The 25,848-nt window shown below is 42.5% G+C and overlaps 3 long non-coding RNA genes and 5 other non-coding genes across 9 annotated transcripts in view; 3 read left to right on the plus strand and 5 right to left on the minus strand.

Moving 5' to 3' along the window:
• The window catches only part of LOC141565724 (uncharacterized), a 38,335-nt gene extending 33,383 nt beyond the window's left edge, over nt 1–4,952 (plus strand). For both annotated transcript variants that reach the window (XR_012489104.1, XR_012489103.1), the window contains exon 3: nt 3,694–4,952. This is a non-coding gene — a long non-coding RNA (uncharacterized LOC141565724). The remainder of the gene's footprint in view (nt 1–3,693) is intronic.
• Nucleotides 491–16,421, minus strand: LOC141565723 (uncharacterized). Its single transcript, XR_012489102.1, has 4 exons — nt 15,660–16,421; nt 15,090–15,247; nt 4,921–5,296; nt 491–1,049 (listed from the first exon to the last, which is right to left on the minus strand). It is a non-coding gene; the product is annotated as an uncharacterized LOC141565723 (long non-coding RNA).
• Nucleotides 7,740–7,811, minus strand: TRNAD-GUC (transfer RNA aspartic acid (anticodon GUC)). The gene has a single exon. It is a non-coding gene; the product is annotated as a tRNA-Asp (tRNA).
• On the minus strand, nt 13,661–13,743 carry TRNAL-AAG (transfer RNA leucine (anticodon AAG)). Its single transcript has one exon. It is a non-coding gene; the product is annotated as a tRNA-Leu (tRNA).
• TRNAD-GUC (transfer RNA aspartic acid (anticodon GUC)) lies at nt 15,035–15,106 on the minus strand. Its single transcript has one exon. It is a non-coding gene; the product is annotated as a tRNA-Asp (tRNA).
• Nucleotides 16,422–19,377: 2,956 nt separating the features above from the next.
• On the plus strand, nt 19,378–19,449 carry TRNAE-UUC (transfer RNA glutamic acid (anticodon UUC)). The gene has a single exon. It is a non-coding gene; the product is annotated as a tRNA-Glu (tRNA).
• A 292-nt stretch (nt 19,450–19,741) lies between these two features.
• LOC141565726 (uncharacterized) lies at nt 19,742–25,249 on the plus strand. Its single transcript, XR_012489105.1, has 4 exons — nt 19,742–22,107; nt 22,995–23,120; nt 24,566–24,677; nt 24,764–25,249. It is a non-coding gene; the product is annotated as an uncharacterized LOC141565726 (long non-coding RNA).
• Nucleotides 20,538–20,620, minus strand: TRNAL-AAG (transfer RNA leucine (anticodon AAG)). Its single transcript has one exon. It is a non-coding gene; the product is annotated as a tRNA-Leu (tRNA).
• Nucleotides 25,250–25,848: the final 599 nt, after the last annotated feature.

Consider the following 25,848-nt stretch of genomic DNA (forward strand, 5'->3'; position numbering starts at 1 on the left):
TGGGGGGAAAAAACTGGTTACTCCTGGGATCCTGGAGAGGGTTGTGATCCCAGATATACTTTTCCACCAGCTATGTGAGCAGCCCAGAGACTGGCTATCTCAAACAGCTGTTAGGGATGGGTAAAGACAATGCTAGTAATCCTGTTGGCCACTGTTAGCATCAAAGGAATAGGTTGTGGAGAAGCAGCTAAAAAATCCTAAGTGTTAATACCACAGAAAGCACTAATCCCAAAGGCAAGAATTCATTCCCCAATATAGCTCACAAGTTTTCCATATAAATATAAAAGAACTTTCTGGGTTTTTTGTTTCCAGAGAGGGAAACTGGGGAACTCATTTTTTTAAATTTTTATTTAGGTTGCTACAAAAATCTATTTCACTGGGGTTGAGCATTATCACAATTTTGGAAAGGGAGGTCTTCCCAAAGTTTTAGGGACATAAGACAACATAACAAAATTGGAATGATTACATAAGTAAGTAGAAAATAGTTCTCAGTGACCTTGGAAATTTTATTTTTCCCAAGTACATGTAAAAACAATGTTAACATTCCTTTTTCAAGTTTTGAATTTCACATTCTCTACCTCCCTTCACTCCCCCCTCAATAATAAGGCAAGCAATTTGACATAGGTTATTATACACATGTAATCATGCAAAACACATTTTCATGGAAGTCATGCTATGAAAGAAAACACAACCAAAAAAAAAAAACAAACAAAAAACCCTGAAAATAAAGAAAAAATATCTTCTACCTGCATATAGGCTCTATTAGTTCTTTCTCTGGAGATGAACAACATCTTTCTTCATAAATTCTTCAGATTTGTCTTGAATCATTATATTACTAAGAATAGTTAAGTTATTTGCAGCAGATCATTATACAATATTGCTGTTACTTGTACAATGTTTTTCCTGGTTCTGTTCATTTCAGTTTTCATTAGTTCATGTGCAGAGGGCCAGTATTGAGTCAAGTCCATGTACAGGGAGGGTTCGGTCCAGATTATTACTTGAGACCTGCTCTCTGTAAGGGCATGTGGTTCAAACGTAACAATGTCTCCCTAATAATGAAAGAAAAACATACTTGAAATAAATTTAGGATAATTTTGATGAAGAATACATGTTAAAGGAACAAGGCATTACAAACTATACTATTTACACCCTGTTTCCAATAGATAGGTACATTGTTATTGCTAATTACTGATATTTATGGCTGTTATTAGTGTTAGTTACTACTTTAAGCTAATGTTAAATTGAAATGTCGAAATATAGTACATACATTAACCCTGGAATGTACATAGTGCCACCTGGAGATATCTGGTGTTAATGTAACACTAGCTTAATTTTGGTATTAATGTAATACTAGTTTAAAGAGTATATAAACTCTGGCTCTCTGATTAATAAACGATCTGTTTGACAGATTCCTTCCTGGCTCGTGCATTTTCATTTCATAGCTATACTCTTCCTATTCATTGGAGCTTGACTCCAATTTTTTCTGAGAGCATCATGCTTAACATAATAGTATAGCATAATAGTATTCCTTCACAATTACATACAACTTGCTCAGTCATTCACCAATTGGCATCCTCTCAATTTCCAATTCTGAGATGTGTTGTAGTAGTTATTGATATTTTAGTCACTAAGTAGTTTGATCAATGCCACAGTAATTGAGGTTTGCTCTTTGGGAAGAACCATATTACCTTTGTTTTAAAGAATCATACTTTTCCTTTGTGTCCTACAGATAAGTGTGGACCTAGGTAAGAGAGGGAGGGAAGAATTTTTGCAAGGATTGTGATGTTAAAGGGGGGAGTCTTAACTTACCAATATAGTTAGGTGTGCATGTATACAATATCTATCAAACAATATCAATATTTTTACATTCATGGAGGACAGCTAGCACATGGAATTATTTTTTTTAATCTAGCAGAACACTGAATGACAATAGAATGTTGCTGTGGCACTATCACAAAAACTGACCATGTGTTAGGCATTAAAAACTTCACATACAAACCAGAAGAATCAAATGCAACCTTTTGGGATCTTAATTCAATAAAAATTATATACAGTAAAGGAAAACATACAAAAGGTATGACACTTTCCAACTGGAAAATTTCTAAGTTGTGAAAAGCACAGCAAATGAGATTTCAGGGTGAATCCCTGTAATTGAGTTTATCACTCTAAAGAGAATTCCTTCTGATTTACATTAATAATTTCTCACCTTTTAAAGGGTGAGAAACTTTGAGTATCTCATTTAAATCAAAGTCAATAGTGAGAGTCAGTTCACACTTTCAAGAATTTGCATTCAAAAAAAAAAAAAAAAGGGAAATCTTCAAATACCAGAGAGGTTGCAGCTAGAAAGACAATTGCAGCACATCTCTAATGTACAAGGGGTGTCTTGAACTATGACAGTAAAAGAGGGGAAATCTGGAAGAAAGCAATTGGCTCTAAGGGCAACTCAGAATGGAGGTCTTAAATTTAAAATACATCCTAGGAAAAGATCAGCTTTCAAATTTCCTCTCATTGTCGATACATAAGCATGAAGGTAGAATCTACCATTTTATTATCCAAAATTTTCAGTAAACTGAATTTTGCCTCAACAAGGATCCCAGAGGCTAATTAGAAATTGATATTAGGATATTGTTAGGCAATATCTATTTTAGTGTTAAAATTTTTTCTAACTAGTGTTAGGATTATTACTAGATGCTAAGTTGGTTGTCTGATACTTAACAATTCTCTAGCTCAGAGTTCACACCTTTAAAGGAGTTCAAACTTTTAAAGGAATTTACACCTTTAAAGGAGTTTGCTCATTGGTTCTGTAAGGAGTTCCCACAAGCCCATGGAGTACTCACAAGCCCATTCTCTGGGAGTTTATAAGGAGCCAATATTGAGTGAAGTCAGTCTGAATAGAGTCAAGGGGAGAACTTCAGGGAAGCTCGAGGAGATTCAGAGAGCCAGGATTCAGTGGATTCGCAAGTCTAGCAGATTCACAAGTCTAAAGGAAAAGCCTGCTCATGAACTTCCTGGAGATTCACATCTAGGATTGAAATCTGGGAAATCCACAATTCCACACTCTTGGAGGCAGAGTCTGATTCATTCCCACATCTACCTTTGTGCTGGCTGGAGGCTTTGGATTCAGAGGGAGCTAGAGACTGAAGCTGGCTGGAGACATTCTGACAGGAAAAGATTCAATTCTTTGAAGGATGCAATATAGGATCTTTAACTCCTGGCTGCATTTTGGGATTATGGGACTGGAACTAAAGCCAAGGCTGCCTCCCCAGAAGTTCCACAAGAAATCCTGCCCCCAAGTTTTATGATTTAGAGAACAGAAGAACTTTACATTTTGGTGCCCAAGGTGGGGCAAGGACTTTTGGTTATCTTGACTCTGGCTGATTCTGAGCCCTTCAGGGAGCTAGCCCAGACTTTACATTTTGGTGTGTGAACTCTGAGCTAGAGAATTGTTAAGTAGCAGACAACTGACTTAGCACCTAGTAATAATCCTAACAAACTAGAAATGAAGATCATTCATGATAAAACTTAGAACCAAACTGAAGGGGGGGGGAAATCAAGTGCACTTTGGGAGCCACTGTATTCCCCACTCCACAGAAACTGATTTAGAACCAGCTAATTGCTGTAACAGTGCAACAATTTTCTGTTTAAGAGTTTAAATATTGTACTAAATTTTTAAATCTGTATTGCTCTTTCCAGGAAACAAAAGCAAGAGCATAAGGTGGAATTAGGAGTCAGAATTTGAGCAACAGCAACAGCAGCAGCATCTCCAGGAGAACTGGACCAAGAGAAACATCAATCACAGCAAAGACAGACCATCCTGGTGTCTACTTTCAAGGATTCAGACCCTGGTTCCTGTCTAGGGGCCTGGATCCTATCTCAAGAAGCTCCAGGGGTGAGCAGCAGACTTTAAGAAAGTAGACTTCCAAGAAAGGAAGCACCTGAACAAGCTAACTACTACTACCATTCCAAGTTTGTAGTGAAAGAGACTCAACCTGAAAAGTTCTGACTCCTGAACAGAAATAGCATCAAGACAATGATTTCAAGCAAGCAACAGAGATTGGAGGAAATAGAAAAACAGGATGTGTACCTTCGGGAGAGAAAGAAGTACCGCTTCCACATCATTCCTGATGGCAACTGCCTTTACAGAGCTGTCAGCAAAGCAGTCTATGGTCACCAGAACCAATACCAGGAGCTTCGGGAAAAGACTGTCAACTACATGGCTAGGAACCTTGACCTCTTCAGACTTCTCATTGAGGGTGATGTGAAGGAGTTTCTCTTTAGAGCAGGACAAGATAGCACATGGGGGGGCTACCCAGAGATGCTGGCCCTGGGACACATGCTCAATGTCAACATTCATTTAACTCTAGGAGGCAGTTTGGGTAATCCCACTATATCTACAACCATTCACTCTTTGGGTCCAGAGGGCTCCCATAGGAAAAGTATTTGGCTAAGCTGGCTCAGTTATGGGCACTATGACACAGTTCTGGATTACTCCCTTCCCATATTTGAGGATGACAATTTTTTGTGTGGGGGAGACAACATTTTCTTTCTTTTTTTGTTTTTTATTATATTTTTGTTCCTTTTTATTTTTGGTTCCAAATCTTCCTCCTCCCAGCCCCTTCCCCAACCATTGAGAAGGCAAGAAATAGGATACCCATTCTACATATAAAGTCACACAAAACATATTTCCTCATTAGTCATGTTCTAGAATGGGAAAAAACAAAATGAAAGGAAAGAAAAATTTTTGCTTCCATTTGTATTCTGAGTCTATCAGTTCTCTCTCTGGAGATGAATAGCATTTTACATCATGAATTCTTTGGAGTTGTGGTGGATCACTGTAATGATCAGAGTTACTAAGTTTTTCACAGCTGATTATATTTACAATATTGTTATTACTATGTCGAGTGTTCTGGTTTTACTCACTTCATTTTTATCGGTTCATATAATTCTTCCCATGTTTTTATGAAACTAATATTCCCTTCATCCTTTCTTATAGCACAATAGTATTCACATTTAGATTCCACAGCTTCTTTAGCCACTCTCCAATTGAAGGGTATCCCCTCAGTTTCCAATTTTGTGCCACCAAAAAGAGGAGTTGTAAATATTTTTGTACATATGAATCCTTTTCCGTTTCTGTTGATCCCCTTATGTTATAGACCTAGGAGGAGCTCAAAAGCTATGTGCAGTTTTTAATAGTTCTTCGGAATGGTTGGATTTCAACCGTCTGTTATTAGCCCCATTTTACCATATCCTCTCCAGCATTTCTCAGAGAATAGCAATTCTTGCAAATAACATGAAGCTAGAAGAAAAAAAGAAGAAAAGTTACTTCATTCTTGGAATGCTGGACATTGTGTTCAGTAAGGGACTGGCTTAAGGAGTCCTTACAAAAGTGTTTGTGTGTGTGTGTGTGTGTGTGTGTGTGTACATACCACACTCACAACTTAGAGAAGAAACACCTCAAACTCCACAAAAAACCAAATGAACATAGGTGGGGAAGTAGTAAGGAATAAGAAGAATGAGTGATTATGAGAAGAATGGTATGGAAGAAGGAATAATTGCAAGCTAAATAAAGTGAATATTGTATTTATTAAATCCTGTTTGAAAAAGCAGGCGGTATTAAATGGAGACTCATACTTTGATAAAGAACCTATTTTGTGTGCTGCTGTGTATATGAAAATGCTCATTTTAACTGTTTACATTCAGACTTTTTAAATGTAATTTAATTTTGAAATTGTGATCTTTTGTTCCCTTGAGAAAAAAAAATAAAAAATTTAAAATAGTAAAAATGAAAGAAAAAAGTTAATGAACTCCTAAAATTCTGACAAAACATAGAAAAGAATGAAGAGCAGAATTTTTTAGGTTTGCCTTATTCTTTGGAAAGACCAAATATGAAATCTAAACCATCTGCTCTATGGGCTAGATAATGCCAATGATTATATTCTTATTTGAGATATTAACCTTGGTCATGATTAGCATCAGGAATATCAAATCAAGAATTACAACACACATGATGACACCGGTGTTATAGTCACTGATTCTTAATCAAACAGGGACATCTGTAGAAAGGCATCTGAGAGGTCATTAGCTTCCTCTCTGCAAGCAACCAGTGAAGAGTACAAGAGTTATCCTGTAGAATGATCCTCTTAAGGTTCCCACCAATCAGACCATTCTCCTCTCTGGGTATCTATTTTTAAAAAAGTGATTATAAATCTCTTACCATTAGAACCTCTTTTAAGATGTTACCCTTTCCTTTCACTCACTTTGCATGAGCACTTTCTTACTCTCTCCTTCATAGGGGAATTCCTGATCATCACCAAATCATTGAGGGGATTCCTTTGATACAGATAATAAACATTCATCGCAGATATGTAGTGATAATTTTAGGTCCCTTGGTGGTAATACAAAGCAAGATCCCTCCTTCTGAGACCACCCTAAGGTTCCCCAAGCTTTTTCTGGAATAAGTAACCAATCCAAAGAAATGCAGACTTATCAGTGTGTGTGTGGGGGGGAGGTACTGAGCTGTTTTCCCAGGAGAAAGGGGGCCCTCTGAAGGATCAGGCGACTGAAATCTTGATCTCTTTAGATCAGGAAAGGATTAAGGAAAGTTAAGAGGGGGACTTTATCCAAAAGAAATACCACTTTATTGGGTAGTCTTCCTAGAAGCTAGATACAAGAAAACTGTTATATAGGAACGTCCTCAATCCTCCTCATCATTCAGCGATATGATGATGAAGCTATTGAGTTAGCAGTGAGTCAATGATTCAACAAGATTTATTGTTCCCTTTTTCTCTTTGCCAAGTGCCGTGTTAATGCTGGGGACATAAAGAAGGACAAAATCAGGTTCCTTTCCTTGAAAGAGCTCACAGTCTAAATGGTCTGACCGTTATCACACACAACTATCCCCTCCCTCCAACCCAACAAACTCCAACAACTTCTTGTTGCCTCAAGGGTCAAATATAAAATCTTGTTAAGCAATCAAAACCCTTCCTAAGCTAACTATTCTCACCTTTCCAGAGTCTTACAAGGTGCTCTCAATAAGGTACTCTTCAATTCAAAGATATTGTTCTCTGAGTGTATATAAAGTTTGTAGTTATATAGTTGTTTACATATTTTCTCCCTCATTAATCATTCAGTTAATGAATAAATATTATTAAGCAACTACTACAAGCTAGATCCTGTGCTCAGTGGTGGGGATAAGAAAAAGGCAAAAGATAAAAACTGCTCCTAAGGAGTTCACAATCTAAGGGGAAGACAACAGACATGCAAATACATATGCACAGTCTACATTCGTGATATATTGAAAATAATTAAAAGAAGGCACAAAAAATAGAAAGGGTTGAGAGACTTCCTGCAGAAGATGGTATTTGAATTTTGATGAAAAGGTACCCAATAGGTAGAGATGAAGAAGGAAAGCATTTCAAGTGTGCGACATAGGCAGAAAATACCCAAATTGAGAATCGAAGCGTCTTGTCTGTCAAACAGCAAAGAGTCCAACTGGTCAGCAACCCGCACAACCACCTCGAGCCACTCTGTCCTTTGCCCTAACTTCCCGCTCTCTCGGTGCCACTTGGATGGCCCCACAGCTGAGGCTTCTCTTTCCTACGGTGCCCTTAGTGTCTGCAGGCAGAAGTCGAGCACCTTGTAGGTTTGAATGTTGGGGAACCTCAGCACCGGCGCCACTGAAAGAATCGGACCTAGTTCTCAGAGCTGCAAAATGAGAAAAAAAACCCACATAGGAAAAACTCCTCGTCGGGGAATCGAACCCCGGTCTTCCGCGTGACAGGCGGAGATACTCACCACTATACTAACGAGGACTCACTGAAAGAAGTCCCTTTATGTGCTAGACAATTTTGATGAAGGTCATTTACCCCAGAAAGAAAATTGTTCCTGGAAATCACACCTGATTTTTGCACGCCCTTTATCTCGGACCCTTTGGACTCTCTTCCTCCCTTCTCTGCGGACACATCCTTAAGGACAAAAGCAATTCCACAAAAACGTCCATCACACCCAGATCCTCCACCACCACCTCCTTTACTTTTAGCCCTTACTATCACTATCAAGAATAGGCTCCAGTCTTTTGCCAAGATTCACCCCTCTTGAAACCCTCCACCCTCCCAATCTTGCGCTCATCTGCGACTAAAATCCTCCTTCTTCTCTACCTTTACACAGCCCCCACCCTCCTTTCCCGGCAGACAAGATTATCTATAGGATTTTATTCAGCACGCTGCTATTTATCTGCCTGAATTCCCTCGCCTGTCAAATCAGGGACTTATTATACTTGGCGCCTAAAATCCCTTAAGCATCCAAACTAAGAGCTTGCTTCCTAAAGCTGTAAGTCACTTAAGTTTTCCTTTCTCCCGTGCACTACCTTCAAGTAGGACTGCAGTAGTCGATCGGTGACTAACACTGTGATCAGTTTGGAGCAGGTTATTTTTAGTCTTTCTTCTTAGGAAAAGTTATTATTGTCCTTAGACCACTTATCTCTTAGAATATGGCTCTTGAAGTTTAAGACTTTGGCCGTACCCCAGAAATGCTGGACATCACACTGAAGAGTGGAGAAAGAAATGAGAAGGGACGCTAATATTTGTCCCAACTTGCAGTTTCTCTCCTTATTTGATCCCACTTTGTTTCATGCCAAAGGTAATAAATGTGATGCAATCATTTCTGTCTCTTTGGGTTTCTAAATGTGATGTCCTCTCCCTTATTTGGATAAGAAGTCTTCAAACACATCTCTGAAAAGCACCCGATTCCTATGACTTTCTATTCTACTCTTTTTATTTTTATTATTACTCTTTCTATCTATTCTACTTTTTTAAAAAATAATGTTTCCTTCTGAAATGTTGGCTATTTATACTGAGATAGTGACATAAGCTGTAAGATGTTGGTCTTTGAAGTCCTAGAGTAAGAGAAGGACATGGGCACACAGAAGTCCAGAGACCAAGTGGGAAGCTGTTTCAATCATCCAAGAGAATGGTGATGAGCAACTAAAAAAGGTCTGTGATTTTTGGAACTGAAAGGGAGAGAAGGAAAGTGTGGAGGTTAAAAAACCAAGATTTGGAAACTTAATGGATGTGGTCTAAGAGGAATAGGAAACCAGATTATTTTTACCTTCCGAATCCAATTCTTCCTTAACAACAACAACAACAAAAAAAAAAAAAAATTCGGTTCTGCACATATATATTGTATCTAGGATATGCTATAACATATTTAATATGTATGGGAATGCCTGCCATCTAGGGGAGAGGGTGGAGGGAAGGAGGGGGAAAATTTGGAACGGAAGGGAGTACAAAGGATAATGCTGTAAAAAATTACCTATGCATATGTACTGTCAAAAAATGTTATAATTATAAAATTAATAAAAATTTTTTTTTAAAATGTCAGAGGTGATATTTGAACCCCAAGTGGGGGGGGGGGAGAAGAGGAATTGGAGAGGGTTGGAATGTGGATTATGTAATGGAGGGTAGAAAGTCCTTCATAGAATTACAAAATTTCCTCTTCCCCAAATCTCTACACCCACTGTGAGAAGGTGGGAGGACTGGAGAAATGAGAGATGAGCTCCATTTTCTACCTGCTGAATTTAAAATATAGTATGTGTGTCATAGAAACTCAAGTGTGATAATGGTCTTCATATATGCATATCAGTAATTTGCCAAGAGGCAATATTAACTGAAACTGGGGGAAGAACTGAAGAGGTCAGAGAGAAAATGGGGATGTGAATGTCTGTAGAGTTGGAAATTCAAAATGCATATTCTGGAAGGACACCTGTGATGAGTGGATCTGGATAATGGTGGGTTCCTGAGGCAAAAGGGAAAGGAGTAGCCATGGAGAAAGAAGCTGGAGAGAGCCCCAGGTTAGGAAACGCAGGAGAGAAGAGAATATCCAAGAGGAAGGGTTGTATTATTTTAAGAATGAGAGAATGGATTCTCTTTTATCCAACTCTTACTAATCTGGGTGACATTTCAGTGGATCATTTGAGAAGCACTTAAGAAGGATTGTCAGTGAATGAGAGGAGAGAAAGTTGTGACTAGTTGCTGGAAGGGTTTTTTCTAGGAGATTCCCTAGAGAAGTGAGGAATGAAGGATGGTAGGGAACGGAAAGCTTCTTGTGAGCTCTTCTCGATAAGAAGGTCCTTGTTTGTTAGTCCGTTTAGGACCCTGTCTATGTCCATAGAGGCACAAAGGAAAAAAAGTCAAGATATCCATGAGTCAATCACCACTGTGATGATGCATTGAAATAAGAACCACCTCATTCAATCCTAGTTTCCCTCCAAAAGCTAATTGATCATGGTTCGGGGCTGAGGCCCATTTCCAAGTTGGAGGATGGAAAGGGCCAGGATTGTAGAACTGGGGCTACAAGGGGCCCCTGAGGCCCCTCATGTAATCTACTCCTCCATTCATCACATATGCCCAGTCAAAAAGCTGGAAGACAGGAAAAGGTGACTCTTAGAGGAAAAATCAGCTGCCCTAGTTCCAAAGAAAGAGCATTGAGATTTAAGTGGGGCGTGGAAATAGGACTTCTGTTTTCTTTAAAATTGAGTTCCACCTCTGAATTTGACAATGTTGGTGTGAAGAATGGAGAAAGAAGGTCGCAATGAATGAAGATAGAGGATATGGAAAGCAAAGGCAGGACATAGAGGGAGCATTTCTCCTCTTTGTTCTGTTGGCCTGTGCAAGAGGTGTTGTGATGGTAAAAAGTCCCCGAGTCGTCTTCTGTATGGGCACAGACTCGCATGCTTAAGTGGAAAACTGGGATTCCATTTTCTGCTGGGAAGCATAGACCTTTTTTTTCCTCCCCTTGTCTTTATGCTATCTGTTTTTTCCCTTATTTAGCACCGGAGAGTCAAACAGAAATTCTCTACTCCAAGTGGCCGAAGTGACGGTGTTCCCCCCAACTCACAAGCCCACAGACAGGCAAGGAAGGGATCCCTTTGAGCCTACTTGATTCTTGCCTACCAGGACTTTGGAAGCTGGGAAAGTGAAAAGCAGTTGAAATCTTGGGTCATAAAACAAATGCAGAGGAAAAATACAATGCTAATGCAAGGGAAGGAAATGTGGAGCGGATCCACTCTATTGGCTCAGAGCTCAGTGATCTCCAGCCTCGCTATGGGAGCTCGGTTTCTCCAGAGGACTCTCTTATTATTGCTGTAGCCTCTAAGGTTTTGTCCCTGGCAAGGCACTCCTCCTTAGGTGGAAAGTACCAGTGACTCTTCCAGAGCCTACATGGTAGAAGGATGTGGAGGAAGGTGTGGGGGATTTGGGAGTATACGGAAAAGACTGGTGGCCAATCATATGTGGGCAAGGACACTGGGCTAAGGAGAAGTGAATGAGTGACTTGGTTTGGAGGGTCAGGATTGCAGATAAGACTGAGCTAGAATGTGTAAGAGATGTGATGGTTAGGGAAGCTGGAGAAGGGATGCCGAGAACTGCCTTTTGGACCCACCAAGAAACTCTTGGGACAGAGATAAAAGTTGTCTCTTCATGATCCTGTGTGTCTAGTTGTGTTCTGGTTGGTTTTCTGGAGGTCTCCGGACTACCCTTCGTTTCAGCAGAGTAATCACCACGAGAATAGCCAGAGATAAAGTCCAAAAATCTTTATTGTCTTCTTCACAGTCTTTTCTCCTTGCCTGGGCTCGGCCAGCTTTATGGAGGTCCTCCGGAATGGGTCTTGATTTCTGTGGGGGAGACAGGAGGATCACCACAACGGTCTGTGTCTTGAAGTGTGGCTCAGTCTGAGACCTAGTGCTCCAGCCTCCATAGTCCTCAGTCTTCCCAGAGTCTGTTCCAGTCCCCCTCTAGGTCTGACTCTGGACTCTCAAATACTCTATTACAATTAAATCTATTCATCACACTGAGTAAAAGCCAATCATTATATCACTAGGGAACCATTATTTGTTGTAAGACTAATTCAATCACCTTTAACTAGAAAACTATTAATCACCATGCTAAAGTAGATAACCATGGTCTTATCAATTCCACTGACTTAACACCTTGTTTATATCAATCTTACAGAGTTTCAGCCCTCTACATCTAATGGTTAAAAGACTAGGGCTACGCTTGGATTCCAGGTGAGGGAATGTCATGTCTTTGTCAGATTATTCCCACAAGTCATAATTTCCACTCCACCAGCCAACTGAAATGCATAAACCCTCACCCACTTCTGCTCCTACCGGTTCATATCAACTGCCCCTAGGCAAAAGAACTTTCAAAGGACTGCTCAAAGACTGAATCCTCCTCCCAGGAAAGTGCTCAAGGCGGAAAGTAGCCCGGCAATACAGGCTGCATTCCAGCCTGGGTCCCAATTCTTACAGCAACACCCTTTCTGTTTCGCCAAGAAAATTCCCTAGGCCTAGATCTCGCTCCTTCTTGGGCATATAAGTATATGCCATGAAGGTCAAAGCCAAATACTTAGCTCTTCTATGCACAGGAAGTCCATGAGGGAAGATCGAAGGGAAACGAAGACAGAGTCCACGACCAGAGAGAGCAGGAGTTCTCAGAACCCAGAGACGGTCTAAGGAAAGATCTGGAACGGCTCTCCACTCAAATCGCCACTGTTAGGATTACTAGGTGAGAACTCAGGTTGTCTGGACAATGACAAGGTGAGAATTCAGGTTGTCTGAATTGTCAGGTTGTGGAAGGTGGGCAGAATCCCAAGTAAAATTTTTTTTCTGAAATCCAGCAAAATGTCATATATAATTAAAGACAAATGGAGATGGAACTTCAAAGAGATTGAGAAAAGAGGAATTGAAGAAAGGAATTGGGATTCTGCAGAACTGTTCATAATAAACTATAGAAAGAAGAAACTCTAGTGCTCTAGTGTCTAAACATGGCACATTTATATTGGAAAAGTTCCCTGTAAATGGAATAAAAGCAGAGAAGAAGTACTCTAACCAATGAGCTTGCTCCTCTTATCATGTCAACCTGAGTTCTCACCTTGTAATTTGTCCAGACAACCTGAATTCTCACCTTGTCATTGTCCAGACAACCTGAGTTCTCACCTAGTAATCCTAACATCCACTAGGAGGAAACCAGAGAAGAGAAGAAAATTGTGTGAACCGAACTCACAGTGAATTCCACAGAATCAAAAAAGACATCGAGACTTCAGAAAATGTCAAGGACATTTAACCTCAAAAGAAAGACAAAAATTGTCATTCATTTTAAGGATTAGTCTTTGCCTCGAGAAAACTAAAACTAAAAAACAAACAAAAAAACCAGCCGGGCAAAAGTACCTGCCCCGACCCTAACTCCGACAAGTCAAAAAAACCCAAAAGATATAGAAGCTGTTTGCTTTGGGGAGGTGGTGGGATAGATATGACCACCAATAGTTACTAAGTTGAGTCCTTCCACTGAAGTACCCTGGAGATTTTCTGGCATTGCACCACCTTTGCCGGCGGTCTGGGGGGACCCCAAAAAATGACAGTACCTGCTAGAAAGGAAAAGCTTGCCTATCCTTAACAGAAGAGAAAGTGGGTATGGATATATTAGTGAGCCCAGCATAATGCTGGGGGAACTGTCCAGAAAGCACTAAGAGAGGTACCTGGATGGAGGCCGCACTTGGCGAAAGTTCTTGTACTTTAATACCCTCTGGCTATTCTTAAGTTGACTCCAGTCTTTGTTAGAAGCAAACTTGTACTTGTGCTTGCTAGAAGAAATGTAAGAGAAAAGTCTGTCAGAAGTGGGATTCGAACCCACGCCTCCAGGGGAGACTGCGACCTTAACGCAGCGCCTTAGACCGCTCGGCCATCCTGACCACGGAAGCTTCCTCTTCAGGCTAAAGTTCATCACGCCTACCTCAATTCAATTATTTCTAATATTTTACAAAATTACAATTTCTTGCTAGGCCCACGTAGTCCTCTTCGATCTACTTTGAAGTTGCCTCAATAGAAGCCAATGCTCCCCCGACCGACCTCTTCATCCACAGGACCTTCAGTATCTTCCGCAACCTCCGACAGAAAGCAACCAGGTGGAAATCTCCGTCCCAAAAGCTGGCACGGCCGCTTCCACACATTCCACACATCCCATTCCAGTATCAGGAGTTCTCCAAATCCCTTCAGAAACACTACCCAACTCCCCGCGAGGAGGGATGGCCGTTGGAGGCTCAATCTAATGGAAACCGAACAAATTAACGGGTGCCTGTCTTTGGCGTCATTTCTCTCCTCCGGGAGGAAGGGGGTGTGTCAGCACCAGCCAAGGAGAAGAGCAAATTTAGCCGTCTCTGGAGACAGGTGGCAGGCTGGACATCGCCATTTGGCACCAGGGAATGCATCTGGGGCCATTAAAGAGGGGCAGCGGAGTCCCTTTGAATAGGTCTTGAGGGAAAGACTTTTTGGTCCGAGGTGATGACAGCAAATAAAGGGAAACCTGGGTCACATGGAGAGGTTTTGGAGGGGCAGAAGTTTTCAAGAGGTATATATACTAAATATGTACACATATATTGGATTTAATATATAATTTAACAGATTTAACATGTATTTAACATGTACTTGCCATCTAGGGGAGGGGAAAATTTGGAACAGAAGGTTTTGCAAGGATCAATGTTAAAAAAAATTACCCATGCATATGCTTTGTAAATAAAAATATATAATTTTAAATTTTATATATATATATATGTATATATATGTATATATATACATATATATCTATGTATATATATATATATATATATATATATATACATAGATATATATGTATATATAAACGTGTGTGTGTGTGTGTGTGTGTGTGTGTGTGTGTGTGTGTGTGTGCTCTGGGCTTCAGTGACAAAGTCTCAACCAAAGTACTGAGGCCGAAATAAGCACTATGATTTGTGGAACTGGGAAGGTGGGGTCCGTCTGTCACCAAGGCCCAATTGGCCCATTTGGAGCCATCTTGTCCTTTATGCTCGGTGCCATTTGGATGGCCCTACAACTTCTCTTTCCTATGGCCCCCGGACTGCTTGCAGGCAGAAGCAAACATTTTCTGAGCCTCTATGCTGGGGCGCAGGTAAAGAAATTCAACCTAGCAATCATCTGGTAAGCCAAGACAAGAAAAGCGTTCGCGCTCTCCTCGTCGGGGAATCGAACCCCGGTCTTCCGCGTGACAGGCGGAGATACTCACCACTATACTAACGAGGATTCACTGAAGAGTTAAGTTTACGTGTTGGATAATATTGATGAAGACCATCTATTTTAGTTAGGGAAATTTTCCCTGGAAATTGCACCCAATTTTTGCACGCATTGTCATCTCCGTTCCTGTAGACCCTCTTTCTTCCTTCTCTGCTGACACATCCGAGAAAACAAATGAAATTCCACGAGAACTCCCACCACCCCCAGACCCTCCACCACCCCCTCCTTCATACTTAGCCCTTACAGTCGCCACCACCAAGGATAGGCTCCAGTCTTCTGCCAAGATAAATTTCTGCGCTCCGGAAACCCTCCACCTTCCCACCCCTGCGCCCATCTGCAACTAAAATTCCCATTCTCCCCAATCTCTACCCTTACATCCTTCCCCTCCTCCTAGCCCAGCAGGATTACCTTCATTCAGCACAATGAAACAACTGCCTGAAGTTCCCTCACCTTTCAAATCAGGGACTTACATTACAGATTGTCTCTTTAGCAAGGTCCCCTCCAACTCCCTAAGTAAGAACTCGGCTTCCTAGCGCTGTCTGACCGTAGGTACGTCACTTACGTAGTCCCTTCTCTCCGGTATCAGGTAGGACGAAAGTTGTCGATCGATCTTATTAGCAGGAACTTCTCCCGCGGTTCATCGAAGGCTCTTGGGTCAAGCATGACAACGCAGCCCCTGAGATCTGAAAGTCTGCATCTCCATTTACTCCAGCAGCTCTTACTGTGCCGAGGCGCTGAGCTACATGTGGAGAACGCCAAGACATAAATCCAAACGCATCCCTCAAGGAGTTTCCAATGGGAGTGAAGATGATGGTGAAGGGGGGAGAGATTCCTGCAGCAAACAGATCCAAAGTTATGGGAATATTTGACGAAGAGCAGTAACTAGGGTAGATGTCGTTAAACGGTCGCCATAAGAGGTGACACAGGCGTTCAGTCTTGATGGAATCTGGGAATTCCAGGAAGGTTAAGAAAAACGATTTCCCTGTTCAATCCACCAATATCAGCTCTGAGGTGACTAACACTGTGATCAGTTTAGAACAGGTTATATTTAGCCTTCTTGTTACTGTCCTTGGATCACTTATCTCTTAGAGTGTGGTTCCTGAAGTTCTAGACTTTGTCCATACCCGATACATGCTGGACAGCACACTGGGAGGGTGGGGAAGGAAATGATAAGGAACGCTAATATTTGTCCCAACCTTCAGTTTCTTTCCTTATTCGATCCCCCTTGACTTGTTTCATGCCAAAGGTGACAAATGTGATGCAACCATTTCTATCTCTTTGAGCTTCTACGTGTGATGTCCTCTCTCTCCCTTATTTGGATAAGAAGTCTTCATCTACAATTCTGAAAAGCACCTGATTCCTTTTCCAGACTTAATTTTTTCCAATAACGTTTGCTTCTGAAATCTTGGCTTTCATTTTGAGACAGTGGCATTATAACATTACAAGATGTTGGTCCTTGAGGTCCTTGAGTAAGAAAGGGACATGGGCACACTGGTACTCTTGGAAGAAAAACTTGGCAAGTTGTGCTAGGAATTGATTGGAGAGAAGAGAAGGCTAGAGAGCAATTGAGAAACTGATCCTGCAAGAGAGTGATGACACCCAAAGGAGGTCTGTGACCCTTGGAAGTGAGAGGGGGAGAATATGATTCAAATGAAGTTGTGGAGTTTAAAAAGCTAAGATTTGGAAATTGAGTGGATATGGTTTAAGAGAAATAGAGGAAGATGAAGTATGGATTATGTGATGGAGGGTAGGAAGAAGATGGCCCTGTCATTCCTAGAATTACAAAATTTCCTCTCGCCCCCCCCCCCAAATCTCTATACCGAGTGGGAAAATGGGAGGGCTTAAGAGATGGGAGATGAGCTCCATTTTGTACCTGATGAATTTGAAATATAGTAGATATATGTCATAGGACCTCGGGTAATAGTGGTCTCCATATACACATCTCAGTAATTTGCCAAGATTAACTGAACCAAAGGAAGAACTGAAGAGGTCAGAGAGAGAATGGGTCTGCAAAGCTGGAAGACAAAAAGTTCCTGGAACGGACATCCTGAAGGACACCCCATAGTGAACAGATCTGGATCATAGGGACTCCTGAGGCAAAAGAGGGAAGGAAAAAGCCATAGAGAAAAGAGAAGTTGGAGAGAGAGCCAGGTTAGGGAAGATGAGAGTATTCAAGAAGAAGGATTGCATTGTACAAACCTCAAGAGAGGTTCAGAAGGATGGTAAGATTCATTTCTGCCAAGATCTTCGCTACCTTAGGTAAAAGCACTTTCAGTTAAGGAATTAAATGAGAAGCCACTTTAAGGAGATGAGTGGAAGGAGAGAAAGCTGTGTCTAGTTGCTTGAAGGGCCTTTCTAGGAGATTCTCCTTAGAAGTGAGGAATGAGGGAGGATAACAGAGAATGGATAATTTCCATTGCCAATACTTGTCACTAACAAGGTTCTTGTTACTCTTTCCCTGCTGAGCTTTTGTCTATAAGAGACAAAGCAGGAAAGTCAGACACCTACTTATCCCTATCCCCTTATTACCACCAATCAGGCTCTTGAAAGTGTTTGTTAGTACCCCATACATACTGGGTATCACACAGTAAGAATGGTGAGAGGATGAGAGGAGATGCTAATATCTGTCCCCATCTGCAGATTTTTATTATTCTATCCATCTTAATTTGTTTCATACCAAAAATTACAAATGTTTTGTAGTCACCTCTTTGAATCTTAGAGCCTACCTGTAAGGCTGATGGGGGGTGAGGGAGCTGAGGTGCATCCTCCTACCCAGACAAGTTGGAGCAGTCCCATATCCAGATATTTTTACTCTAGAAGCATTCTTCTATACACATTTGTTATGTGTGAATTGGGACATGGCCAAAGATCATTCATGAATACCTTCTGTTCCTCAGCATTAAGCATTTTGTCGTCCTGGTGTGGGGGAAGACCAGCATCAAAAAGAAAGAGCCCCTTTTCTCTTTCTTCCCTCTCAAGGACAGACAGATCAGATCCTTCAGGGACCTTTAGAAGGGAGCAACTGGAAAAAATCTCCAGGGATGCCCCAGTGCCTTAAAAGTGACCCTTCTGGCTTTCCCTGCTCCAGGTTCCCTGCCCATCCTGAGATTTAGGTGGAGTCAGCAGAAAGGTACTCTCTACTAGGTGAAGGGCTGAAACCCAACTCTCTACCATGCATGGGCCATCAGAGGAGGACAAGGTTAATTTGGCCAGATCGTTGGGTTCCTGGTTGCTGGAGGCAGTAAAGGAGGCCTTGGAATACAAAGAGTGACAAAGAGTACGCACCCACAAACCAATAGTGTCAGCCCAACAAAAGCAGCAGTGAATACTATGGTTTGTGGAACTGGGGAGAGCTCAGGGAGATGTCATCAGAACTGGATTTTTATGTCTCAGGAATGGCCAAAGTGAGAGGGCCCAGATCTCAAGGGTCAGGCTCCAGAATCTGAAGCAGAAACGGAACCGGAAAGGATAAGAAAAGCAATTTACATTAGCTGTCAACTTCAGGCAAACTTCCCATCCCCCACCCTTCATTCCCTTCCTAGCACCTAGACCTTTGCGGGTCCCGAGTCTAAAAGATTTAAGATTAGTGGTCAAAAACACATTTCTCAAAATAGGAATGACAAATTTTATTAACAGCCAAATAAAAGTATGCTCCATCGAGTTATCAGGACAATGAAAGGTAACCAACTAAGAGGTTTCACTTCACATCCAACCATCTAGTAAAGATAACAAAAAAGGGTAACAATCTAAGATCACAGTTATGGAAAGAATGGTCCTGGATGACATTGTTGGTGCTCGATCCAACCGTTCTGGAAAGGATTGGAATTAGTAAAAAAAAAAAAAAAAAAAAAAAAAAAAAAAAAACCCTCTACAATGCCCATTTTCTTTGATTTGCAGTATTCCATTGCCAATCAAACTCATCGAGATTACTGGTAAAAGGGGAGCCGAGACATAAAGTAAAATACAGCTGCAAGCTTTGCAGCGCTTCAGGCGGAGGTCGAAAGCACCGGTGACTTTCTAGAGCCTAGATGCCAGGAGAAGGTGTGGAGGAAGGTACGTGAGAGTTGAGAGTGCCCGTGGCACAACACGTATGGGCAGGACAGGGGACGCGGAGCTAGGGGGCAAGGTGAACTGTTTTGGAAAATCAGGATTGCAGATGGGACTGAGCTAAGGAAATAAGTGTGTATGAGGTGTAAAATTTAAGGACCAAGGAAGCAAAGAGTGGCTTGAGACTTTTCAAATAAACTAAGTGATCATAGTGATAGCTACTTCACGTGCGGTCCCTGGTGGTCTAGTGGCTAGGATTCGGCGCTTTCACCGCCGCGGCCCGGGTTCGATTCCCGGTCAGGGAAAGAGTCATTTTGCTTTAACCCATTTACTGTCTCAATCGGGCGGTCTTCACAAATGACCATTTTCCACCTTACCGAACAATGATTAATAGATACATCAACCTACAAGCTGCAGGGTAACGTGACGTGAAAACAAAGGCGCGGCGCATTTCGCGTCTTAATCGGGGCATCCCCACAAATGACAACTTTCCACCTTACCGAACAATTGATAATACATACAACCTCACCGACCTACACGCTAAGCTGCAGGGTAACATGACGTGAAAACAAAGGCGGGGCTCCCAGTGACCATTTATTGGGCAGGCGAGTCACAGAACTGTTAGACAGTGCTCTAAGAAAGGATGCCTAATGGCCCTACACTCAAACGGCCAGTAGGAGGAATCCAGAGAAGAAAGAGTTGTATGTACCAGATTCACAGTCAATTCAGCAGAACTGGAAGTAAGAAATATCTAGATTAGGAGAATGTCCACAACAAAAACCAGAAAAAGACAAAGGATCTGTCATTCATTCTAAGGACAAATCTTGGCTCCAAGAAGACCAAAGAAACGAGCAGGACATAACCCAAAACGGACCTGCCCCCAGCTCTCGTTGACGCAAAACAAAGTCAAAAGATTTAAAAGAAAGGTCTTTGTAATGTAGAGTAGTAGAAAGAAAATAAAAGTCAAAGTATGACAGCGGGACACCAGCACCAATGATTTGATCTAGAACCTCCCTTGGAGTACTCTGAGGAATTATATTGAGAAAAAGACATCTGTTTGCGAAGTTAGGACTGAACTTGGGAGTCTGGGAATAAGAGACCAAAAAACGATGATTGCTGGCTGTAGCAAATTTAATAGACCTGAAAAGCTGTGAGCTGGGACTAGAAAACGAAGCCTACCTAGCTCAGAAGACATCTAGAACTAACCTAGAGAGACACACACACACACCAACCGGGAGACGGTCCTGGGACCTGAGAAGGGGATGGGACGACGCCTGATTGGTCAGGTCTAGAGACATCTAAGAGTTCTCGTACTTTGTTTTCATATTGATATTCACACTTTGGAAAGCGTGCCCTTGGGTGGTTGAAACTGGGTGAGGAGGAAAACTAGACTTGTCAGGAGTGGGATTCGAACCCACGCCTCCAGGGGAGACTGCGACCTTAACGCAGCGCCTTAGACCGCTCGGCCATCCTGACCACGTAGACATACCCCCAACTTGACCTTCATCACTCTTCATCTCAAACCAGTTATTCCCTTGATCTTTTAAAAGAATACAGCAGCTGCTTGCTGAGTCTACATTATCCTCATTGGTCTCCTACTTTCCAGTTGCCTCGCTAGAGACCTACGTTCCCCCGATCAACTACTTCACCCACAAGTACACTTCAGTACACTCTCACACCCTCCACGTGAAAGCAACCAAGCGGGAATCCACATCTCCAAAGCTTTCACACATCCCTCCTACCAACAGCGTCTGTCTGTCTGTGGGTCTGTCAGTCCAATTGGACTTGTGGGTGCCCGTTTCCATACTCGGCCTCCAAGTCTCTGAGTAGCAGACTTTGTCTGAGGACTGGCCAGAGTAGATCTTTCCTTACGAAATCATCCCATTCCAGTATCAGGATCTCTCCAAATCAGTTCAGAAACATCATGTCCTGCTCCAAGCGAGAAGAGCTGGCAACTATAGGCTCAGCTTTGGAGAACCCGAGTAAATTATCCCGTGGCCTGACTTCGGGGCCATTAGATTCTCCCCCGAGAGAAAGTGGGAATCGCCTCAAGCCGTGGAGAAGAACAAACCCAGCAGAGTCTCTGGGGACAGGCGCCAGGCTGGAACCCCCCATCTGGCACCAGGGAATGCCTTTGGGGCCATTAGAAAAAGGCAATAGAGTCAATTTGAACAAGCCTAGTGAGGAAGACTTTCTAGTCCAGGGTGACGACTGCAATAAAGGAGACCTAGGCCATGTGGAGGAGGTTTGGAAGTAGCAGAGATCTGCAGGAGGGACTCTTTGGGCACAGTGGCAAAGTCCCAATAAGATACCGAGGCTGTAATGAGCACTGAGATTTGTGAAGATGATGAGGCCGGGTCTGTCACCAGGCTGGCTAAAATGAAGAGATCAAATGGGTATACAGACCTTGGCGGAATTGCTCTGTACCCAGAAATGCAGGCTAACCAGGAGGAAGGGCAGCACACCAGCAGCCCTCTCTATGGACTAGGATTTGTCCAGCTGGCAGTCTCAGGCAGCCATTATCTTTCTCCAAGTCCCAAAAGCTGCCAACACCTTAGTCACTGAAGTCTAGGAGAGGGCTCTCTGGACAAAAAGAAATGGAGGACCGAATTCATTTATTTTGATTCATGCATGCATTCCCTTTTAAATTAGCTTAGGAGTCTCAAGGCTAGATCTAGGGTTCCTAGTGTAACTTCCCAGTTTCCTGAGAAGCAAAATGGATCCAGAAGGTCTGAGGCTCTGAAGTTGAAAACCTCGCTCCTCTGGATCAACCCTGACTCTGAATATCATCTCTGGGCTAGAGTTGAATAAATCACCCTTTTTGCTTACCGACTGGCCACAATCTCGTGGAATGGAGAAAGAAGGTCCAAAGGGACAGACATACAACCTATGGAAAGGCAGGCCACAACTTGGAAAGGATGTTTTTCTGTTTAGACTACGTGCCTACAAGAATGGTGCAACAGGTAAGGGATAAATTGGTCTCGGGTCCTTTTTAGTGTAGTGATATCATACTCCGTCACAGAGAAGACCAGGTTCAGACTCCCCAGTGAGCAGGGTAGCTTCCATCTCCTTTTAAACTTTACTTGCTTTTTTTTTTCCTTTTTTTCTTTCTTTTTGCTTAGCACCTGGTGAACAATGCAGAGGTCCTTCAATCCAGCTGATCCTGGGGAAGAGGCCAAACCCTCACTAGAAGGGAAGGCTGTCTTGAGGTTGCTTGGCTCCAGCTTATGGTGCCTTCCCAACCACAAAACCACAGAGCTTTTTAGGACGTCCAAAGGCCAGGGAGGAAACTGAACTAGGCTATGCCGAAGGCAAGTCTCTGTGGCGGGTCACTGTTGGTATTTTGACCTAGAGTTCTGTCATCTCAGCACTTTGGACTCCAGTGGCCCAGCGGTCAGGAAAACGAGCTGACCTCTTGAGTTTCTTTCTAGTTGCGGCCTCAAAGGCTTTGTTCCTGATAGGACAAAGACTCCGGAAGCAGGCCAAAAATCTCAGGGGTTTTCCCAAGTCTAAGGAGAAGAAGAGCATATATATGGGAGTTGAGAGCAGGTGGGCAAGGATGGTGGCAGGGGGGACAACGTTGGAGAAAAGAGGTAACATTGAGCTAAAGAGAAACAAGTAGATGACACCACTTGGGGTGATATGGGTTGGAGTGACCTGAAAAAATGAAGGGCAGTTACAGGATTGAAACATAATGGATTATTTTCTTTGACTCCTGGATTCTGCTGTTTTTGCATCATCTCACTGGTGGTCCAGTGGCTAGGATTCAGCTCCTGGGTTCAACTCCTGGTGTGTAATGTGTAATGTCTTTTTGTCTATTAATTTATACTAAATCTGGTCATTCTTTCAGGTAGTCATTTCTGGACTCCTCCACTCCAACATACAAGACAGTACAGTCATCCTTACAAACCAGAACCAAAAGTGCCCTAAATCAGCTCCCAAGAGATAATCACACTGAAACAATTTCACTCTGCAGGTGAGTCAGCCTCCAAGAGCTGTGGTCAGTAGAGGGACTGGTTCTATTTTGACTTGTTACAGGTACACACAAGTATACACATACACACACATACACACATACATACATACATACATATATGTATGTATGTGTGTATGTGTTCGTGTGTGTATTCATTGGGGGGGGTGCTACTTTCTGGTGTCTCTGACTTTCCAAATAGATGTCTCCATTTCTCAAAGCAAAAACACAAGAATATTCCTGAGTAGTAACTAAATAGATGACTGTTGCCTTTTCTTTTTTCATGGCTTTTTTCTCCTATTCCCAAATTCAACCCAGAACTTTTTCTTATTATTTGTCTGTTTGGCAGAAATGGGAAGTTAATGAAGATGAGCTTTTATATTTTGCTTCTCTGTTCAGAATCTCTTGCCTTGTCAAGATTTGTCCCATGTTGACTGATGCAGTTTTAGTTTTAGTTTTTGTTTGTGTTCATGTTCTTTTCATTGTCATTCTCATAGTCCTGGAATCTCTTGCTTTTTTTGCTTGTGTCAAACTCCCAGGTTGTTATGATTCTCTTTCCTTTGTTTCTCTTAATTCCTTCAATAGAAGGAATTAACCGTCAATAGACGGTTTCTTTGAGGGTCATAATGACATTCTATCATAGATGGAATGCCCACCATCCTTGGCTATTGGAAAGCCCAATCTACAGTTGAAGGATGCTTCCTTTGTTTCTTCATCTTTGCTTCTCAGAGTGTTTCCATCACTGTCTCAGTAGCTATTTGGAACATTTTGGTCTGGAAGTGCATAAGAAACCTTCTTTTTGCCTTCGATTTTGAGAAATTGAGAGGAAGAGAGAGGAGAGAGAAGAGGTATAGAGAGAGAGAGAGAAAGGAAGAGAGGGGGAGAGAGTGGGAGAGAGAAAGAGAGAAGGGGAGAGAGAGGAGAGAAGAGGGAGCAGAGAGAGAGGAGGAGAAGGACAGAGGGGGGAAAGAGGGGGGAAAGAGAAAGAAGGGAGAAAAGGGAGAGAAAGGGAGAGAGAGAGAGAGAGAGAGAGAGAGAGAGAGAGAGAGAGAGAGAGAGAGAGAGAAGAGAGAGAGTGTTTCTGAGCAATCAGGTGAGAAACAGAGACAACTATTTGGAAAGGCAAATCTAACCAGGAAGCGGTCTTTTTTCCTCAGGTTTTGTCCCTACTCCTCAGAAGGCTCTTCGTGTCCCTGTGCCTGCACTTATGTGGAAAAGAATCAATCTCAGAAGCGGGATTCGAAGCCACTACTTCAGAGGCGACTACTGCCTTTATTCAGCACCCCAAACAGCTCACCCTGTTTGAATTCTAGACCTATTCCACTCTTTCCCCATTCACTAGAACTCAAATCACCACCCTCCGCTTTTCCCCTCCCTCCACCCCTGACATTGGAGGTCTGTACCAGCTTCTTCCCATCATTCTGTTACAGTTCTCCTTTTGTCTCCAGGCTTCGAGTAACCTCCCCAAAGATTGAGTCATGGAGATCGACCTTGTCCTCTATAAAGCCAATCCCTTCGTTCCAACACCAGAGCAGGTTGGCGGGAAGCCTTAACCAACAGGTATTCAATCCCCTTCCACATTCTCTCCTGCCAATAGATTCTGTCTGCCTTTCGATATAACAAAAAGTATCTATATCCATGCGCAGGCTTGGAGTCTCTGAGAAGCAGACGCTGCCCTAAGGCTGACCAGGGCAAAACATCCTGACCATTCCAAAGAAGGACGCTGGGAGTGCCCGCAGCCAATCCTGCAGCTCTCTGCACCGCGTCCAACTAGAGTGGCTGGCATCCGGGGATGGAGATTAGAACCTGAGCGATCCTGAACAGACGGTCCGGCGGCCTGCCTTCAGAACCATCTGGTTCTCTTCGGGGAGAAAGGAGCAAGACACAAATTAAGGAGAGGAGCAAACACAGAAAAGCCTCTGAGGACTCCAGTCTGTACACACCCATTTGGACAGCTCCGGACTAGTTCTCCGGCTGCTCCCTCAGCTGCCCACACCTGATCCTCCGCGTGGATCTGGGAAAGTCAGTTCCAGGGAGCCTCGGAGGTCCAAGGCACCACCCATGTAGTGCGCTATATCTAAGCAAAGACGGGGAGGGGTCATGTTGGACAAAAGGAGCACCTTGTCTATCTCGCCTCATTTAGTCTTCATTTGTATACGCGTGTGTGGGGGCAGTTAGGTGGCACAGTGACACAGTGGATAGAGTGCCGGGCCTCCCACTAGCTGTATGATCCTGGACCAGTACATTCCTGTTTGCCTCAGTTTCCTCATTTGTCAAATTAACTGGAAAAGAAAATGGCAAACCACTCCGTTATCTTTGACAAGAAAACTTCTAAAGGGGCTACGAAGACATTGGAACGACCGAACAACAAATTTGTATTTTGTTTTCAAAGCTGTTTACGTTTCCCGATGTAATCCACCACATACCTCTGTCTTCCTCCGATCACTCTCTAACCTTTAGAAGGGCCTCTGTCAAAGAACCACCCTTTATTTTTAAAGGGGGAGAGGGGGAAAAGGACGAGTAGTTAACAACTCGGAATGACGTTGTTTCTAGCTTCATATAGCTTACATTTTTCAGCTCAAATTCCCCACCCATGTAAAGTGAGGGGAAGGAGGGAGTGGAAAGAGGGAGAGAAGGCTCAAGTGGAAGATAACTTCTCATTTGTCGTCTCTTGGGCCAAAACTTAAAACACAATTTCACTACATTGTTATTGTTTTGTGGGAATCCATTC

The sequence above is a fragment of the Sminthopsis crassicaudata genome, chromosome 4, assembly GCF_048593235.1.
Source record: "Sminthopsis crassicaudata isolate SCR6 chromosome 4, ASM4859323v1, whole genome shotgun sequence".
Taxonomy (NCBI): domain Eukaryota; kingdom Metazoa; phylum Chordata; class Mammalia; order Dasyuromorphia; family Dasyuridae; genus Sminthopsis; species Sminthopsis crassicaudata.